Genomic DNA, 6,000 nt, shown 5'->3' with positions numbered 1-6,000 from the left:
CCTATCTCCCCTGCCTGACTCATGGGCTTGAACACTGCTTATTGCTGGCTCAGCTGAAGCCGGGGGCCCGGACCTTGGCCTCCTTTAGAACACTGCCATGTAAGCCAGGCGGCCTGAGCTGCATTTTCTCACTTATGCTCCTTTTCTTCCAGAAAAATGAGGAAGGGGGTCCCTCCTAGGTCATAAAAAAATGTGGCTTAAAAACTGAGAACATCTGGTCAGAACTGATGGTTTAATGGAAACTTCTCCAGGGGTTCTGTGCACGCCAGACCCCTCCAGGGCAGCGCGGGCATTAAGAGGCCCTTGTGGCCCAGCCGGGAGAGGCAGCCCAGGCCACATCTCCACGCAGGCCGTCAGACACACACTCCTCTTAACAGAACGAGACACGCGGCTGGGGCGTAGAAATGCCACTCTGGACCTTAAGGCCCAACTGCTACACGGGCCCCAAAGAGTAGAGCGGTTGGGGTCCTCTGTCCTGGAGCCACAGAGACACGGGTGACGATGGTGTCTGTCTCGCTGACGGGGTGCCTGTGAGCTCAGGCAGGTGCTGGGCCATTTCTGCTATCGTATACACCCCGCTGGGGTGGTCTGGGGGTTACAGGGTCAGGCTTTGCTACGTTGGGACACAGTGTAGCTCCTTAGTTGCCCCCTACAAGCTGGGGACTCTAGTAGTGGTGGGTGGGTAGCACATTGTGAGCTGTGCTGCAGTGTTCCCTCCCTCTGATAGCCTCTTCCTCTCCCCGAAACCCGTGGGAGCACAGAGGGAGCCTTCCCTGGGAAAGAGATTCCGGAAGGAGAAAGGCTCAGGATTCATCAGGGTTCGGGCCCCCTTCCAAAGCTGTCTGCAGATGGAAACTTCGAGAGTCTTTGGACTGCAGAGAGAAATTTTTTTTCCATCAGCCGTTTTTTTTTGGGCAGCTCATTTGTGAGGCAACAGCACCCCCTGTGGTCAGAAAGCAGTATTTCCTCTAGAACGTTCCCTGGGGTTTCAGAGCACCTGCATGCAAAGAGTAAGAGGGTGTGTGGTGAGGGTGGACAAGGACAGGGCCGTGGCCAGTTTCCTCGGGGCCAGCCCTCACTTAACACCATCCGGGTTTTATTTTTTCTGGTCTTTTGCAAGGCCCAGGGGCTGACTGGAGCCCATCTCGCACCGACATCTCCCCCCCCACCCCGCCCCCCAAGCAGGGAAACCTGTGTGCGGCTTGGTTTGAAAAATTCCAGAAAGCCAGGCCCTCCTGGGGGTCTGTTTGTTTGTCGAAGACTCCCCCGCACGATGTCTGAAGGGAAGGGTGAGTTCTTCCCTCTCGTGGACCCCTGCCTCGCCACCTTCAGGAGACAACAGAGCATTTCCAGGGGTTTCCTTGGATGGTCACTAAAGGAGGGCAGCAGAGAGGGGTGGCATGACCCCTGCGATCTTGGACAGGCCGGGTCACCGTGCTGGGACTCCCGCTTCTCTACTGGGCCCCCTGCCTCCGTCTCCCTGGGGCCCAGAGATGCCAGTCAGCCAGGAGAGCGGGGTGGCCGGTCCCGGGCTTGCTCCCCAGGTCTCGGCCCCGGGGCCCCACAGGGCAGCTCAATGACCGTGCTGCTCTGACCCTGCTCCCTCAAGCTCCCTGCGATGCCCTCAGAGAACTGCTTGCCTCTCTGAGCACGATTAAGTGACACCTTGGGTAATTATCCCAGGGTGAGTGGCAAACGGAGTCTCCTGAAAGCCATAACCTGAATTTTGTGAATGAACGTGACGGCCACCCAGTCTCTCCTACACCACACAGGCCCCGTTACACGTGCGTGATGATAGAGCTACGAATCACCCACCAGGGGAGCTGCCTCTGCTCCCCACGTCCAGGTCCAACGCTCACAACAACCCGAGGTAGGTGGTGGCATGGCCTCCGTTTCACAGTTTGGAAGTTCAGAGAGGACGGACCATTTGTCACAGTCACACAGCAACTAGGATTCGAACCCATGAAGCGGGTTCTGGGGCCCAGCTCTGAGCCTCTACGCTTTAGTGTTGATAATCGCTTTCTCGATTAAGTGGCTCGTTATGTTTCTAAACGACTATGTGAGAGGGTTTATGTGCGTGATCGTCCCGAATGACAGCTCCAAGAGGGTTATAGAATGCCCATTTTACAGATACAGAAACCGAGGCACAGGGAGGTCTACCCAGCTAGACAGGGCAGACACAGTTTCCAAACCAAAGGCTTGGCTGACCCTTGATCTTGTACTTAGCAACCCCTTGATTGCTCTCAGGGAGGAGCTCCTCTCAGACTCTCCATCCACGCGGCTTGGGTGGGGTTTACCCTCCCCCTCCCTGACCCGAGCGGTGAGCCCCTGGCTCAGCCCGGCCAAGTGGAGTCACCATAATTTGGTCAGCGACGGGCATGGCATGGGAAAGTGGTGTTCTGCTGGAGTCACAGCCTCAAATAGCTTTTCTGCGGGACCTGAGAAGGAAGCCGAGGTCACCAGCCTTCCAGACGCCCCCCGATGAGTCTCACCTCCGGGCATCCACGCCGTACGTAGTCCCCGCTCGCCTGGGTGAAGCTGACTGGTGCCACCAAGAGAGGATTGTAGAAATGAGCAAATGTGACTTCTGGGTCACCAAAGACATCGCAGCCCCCTCCTTGGTCACTAGCCCTGTGGCCGTGTTGTGAGGACACGCGAGCAGCTGCGTGGAGAGGTCCGCAGGGGAGGACGCTGCAGCCCCCTGCCCACAGCCACGGGGTGCGCCATCTTGGAAGCAACTCTTCCAGCCCTCAACCCCTCAGATGACACAGCCGGGATGGAGTCTCGATTTTCACCTCGTGAGAGACCTCAAACCATGACACTATTTCTGAATTCCTGATCCACAAAAACTGTGTGAGATAATAGACGTGTATTGTTTTAGGCAGCTATGTGTTGGGGTAATTCGTTACATAGTGATAGGTAGTAAATATAGAAGCAAACTTGGGTGGCTCAGTCGGGTGAGTGTCCGACTTCGGTTCAGGTCACGGTCTTGCGGTTTGTGGGTTCGAGCCCCGCATCAGGGCCTGTGCTGCCAGCTGGGAGCCTGGAGCCTGCTCCGGATTTTGGGTCCCCCCCTCTCTCTGCCCCTCCCCCGCTCGTGCTGTTTCTTACTCTCTCTCTCAAAAATATGTAAACATTAAACTATTTCTTTGTAACTATATAGAAGCAAACACAGAGGAGTGCAGCACTGAGAGAAGGAGGATGCCACATTCCTCGTAACATATTTGGACACCTAGATCCAGCCATGCCTGAAGCTGGGCCCACTGGCTTTCTCAGTTAAGAAGCCAACCAATCCTCCTGTTGCTGAAGCCAGTGTGGGTTGGATCTCCTTGAAACCGAAAAGCCCTCATCAATACAGGGACTTTAACAAAAAGATATGTACCAAGAACCCCACTCTGGTCTTCTGGGCTAAGGGGCTGCCTGGGTCCATCTTTTTGAAAAGATTTTCTTTTTAAGCAGTCTCTATACCCAACACGGGGCTCAAACTCACAACCCCAAGGTCAAGAGTCACATACTCTGCTGACGGAGCCGGCCGGGCACCCCTGCTTGGGCCTATCTTACACGAAAGGAGAGAAACCGTCAACAGATACCCAGCAAGCCAGCCAGAGAGCCGTATCCTCCCCTCCATCACTGAAGAGCCTTGCCCACGCACATGGCGCTGGTCTGTGCCAATGGGCTGTCACTCAGAGTCCTGGCTTCAGGGCCCATGTGGCTGGGGATGCAGAGGCGGGAGGGGGTCCTGGAGTCAGCCCTGCCCTTCAGGCCCCCGGGGACCCCCCAGAACCAGCTGGAGCAGAGAGAGTGAGGGGGCGTTTGTGACATCGCCAGATGAGACGATGACTAATGACCTTGCCAGGCCCTGGGGATGAGGCGCAGGCTCGGCACAGCAGATGTTCCGTGAGTGCAGGAAGCCGAGGCAGGGGGGTGCTCAGGGCCGTGGCTCTGTACCTATGGGGGGGGGGCCAGCCTTGTTAAGTACGGAGCCCTCCACGTGGGAGCTGGAGAGGGAACAGGAAGAACCTTGCACACACACGCCGTCCACAGAGGCTGCCACCTGCTTCCAGCTAATGACACAGATTTGCTCTGTTGTTCTTTTTTTCTAAACGCAACAAAAAGCCATCTTTTCTTTTTTTCTTAAATGAAGTTAATCGTTTTTTAAGTCGCCATATGTTGACTTCTGTTCGATTCCTTTGCAGCAGTTTGCGTAGAGCCCACGCTGGAGGGCCGGGTCCCCGAAGGGCCCGCGTTCACCCCCGAGGTGCATGTGTCTGCGGGAGGGGGCCCCCAAAGACGACAGAGGCGCTGTTCCCCGGAGACGGGGAAGGCGGGCCCGGTGGGCCGGGATCCGGGCTACCAGCCCGTGGGCCCCCCAGCTTGGCTGCACTTTGGGGTCCTGGGCGGGGTAGCCACCCAACGTTCTCTTGGTCCCCGTGTGGGCCCGGGAATCTGGATTGTGGAATCTCCCCAGGTGATTCTAACGAGCCACCGAGTTGGCACGCGGCTGAACTGCCTCCGAGAGTGCTGGGAGGATGAAGCCCTTACAAATTCTCTTATCCCAATCATCGTAGTAGTAATTATTACTATTATCTCAGCTGAGAAAATTGAGGCCCAGACAAGTCGGCTGGTCCAGTCGATCTGGGCCGAGCACGGGGCTTCTGTGATTCCGCAGCCCCGGGCCAAGATGGCAGCTATTTCAACTTAGCCAAAGTCAGAAAATTGGTTTTATTTCAGTTCTAGGTCACAGTCCGCAATCACTCTACATTTTTATTTTGAAGCAGCAGGCAGCTTGCAGGCTTTGAAGAATTGGGAGGTGGGTTGAGAAGCTTTCTCCCAGAAGTGCGTCAACTCCAGATTCTGGAGAATTCAGGGGAGCCCCAGGGCAGCCAAGCACAGCTAGGGCCGGAAGTGCTCGCCGTAGCCGGTGGGGGGGGGGGGACCCCTACCCTGGGCACAGCTGCAGAGTCATCCGCCCGGAGAGGGGGAGTGAGTTTTTCTGAGTCTTGAGGCCACTGGCAAGAGCCTGCGTAGAGAGCAACCTTGAACGTGTGCAGGGGCAGAGGCAGGGGCAGGGCCACATTGGAGCTCCTGGTGGGTGGTGAGAGGGAGCCCCCCGATTCATGATTCGGTGGTGGGAGCTGATTTCTCCTCACGTACCCATCTTTCCACAGCTTCCCCTTAACACGTGTCACCTGCGCCTGTGGTTGGGCGGGAGGCTGGATCCCCTGGAGCGCTCGTTCAAAGGCGGGATGTGGGCCCCAGCCTCAGGTTGCTAATTTAGGAGACTCTGCATGCCTCCCGTGGTCCCAGGTGCTGCTGATGCTGCTGGTCCGGGGAGCTTCGAGAACGGCTGTGTTGATTGGCATTCACAACGGCCTCGTGAGACAAGGAAGAGGAACTTGGAGCTCGCAGAGCACTGCCCGAGGCCACGCAGCTAGAAAATGGCAGACGGGGGACTGGAACCCAGGCCCAGCGGCTCCCGGAAGCCACGAACCACAGCCAGGTACCCTGCTTCTCATTCGAGGCTTCTTCTCAGACAGGTGTCTGAGAGGGGGCACTCAGGGCAGCCCCCGAGGGGAGGTCTCCGACCTGACTACAAATCCCTCCGGCAGCTTTGAGAGTTTTTTGATGCCCCCAGGCCAATTCAGTCCAAAGCCCAGAGGAGGCACCAGGGTGGCACCAGGTCCCTAGGCTCCTGGGGATTTCACCGCACAGCCACGTCGGAGACCCTGGGCTTCAGGGGACCCCGGGCCACATCAGCAGCGAGGCTGGGTGGGAAGATGGGAGCACCACCCAGCAGATGGCTGTTCCTGTGATCAGCTGTCCCCTGCAGGGGGCCCTGGGGCAGGCCAGGTCCCACAGTGACCGAGTAACTAAGGAAAGTGACTTTCCAGTTGGTGACAATGTAAAATACCAAGTGCCCAGGTAGATTTGACTTTCATTTTTTTCCCCCAATATATGAAGTTTATTGTCAAATTGGTTTCCATACAACACCCAGTGCTC

The 6,000-nt window shown here is 56.9% G+C and overlaps 1 long non-coding RNA gene across 1 annotated transcript; it reads right to left on the bottom strand.

Annotated features, from left to right (window-relative positions):
* Positions 1 to 218: 218 nt before the first annotated feature.
* LOC128311347 (uncharacterized) lies at positions 219 to 3,765 on the bottom strand. The gene is made up of 3 exons (XR_008289746.1): positions 3,591 to 3,765; positions 2,493 to 2,849; positions 219 to 997 (listed from the first exon to the last, which is right to left on the bottom strand). It is a non-coding gene; the product is annotated as an uncharacterized LOC128311347 (long non-coding RNA).
* Positions 3,766 to 6,000: the final 2,235 nt, after the last annotated feature.

The sequence above is a fragment of the Acinonyx jubatus genome, chromosome A3 (genome assembly GCF_027475565.1).
Source record: "Acinonyx jubatus isolate Ajub_Pintada_27869175 chromosome A3, VMU_Ajub_asm_v1.0, whole genome shotgun sequence".
NCBI classification, from domain to species: domain Eukaryota; kingdom Metazoa; phylum Chordata; class Mammalia; order Carnivora; family Felidae; genus Acinonyx; species Acinonyx jubatus.
This window is presented reverse-complemented; position numbering and strand designations above follow the sequence as displayed.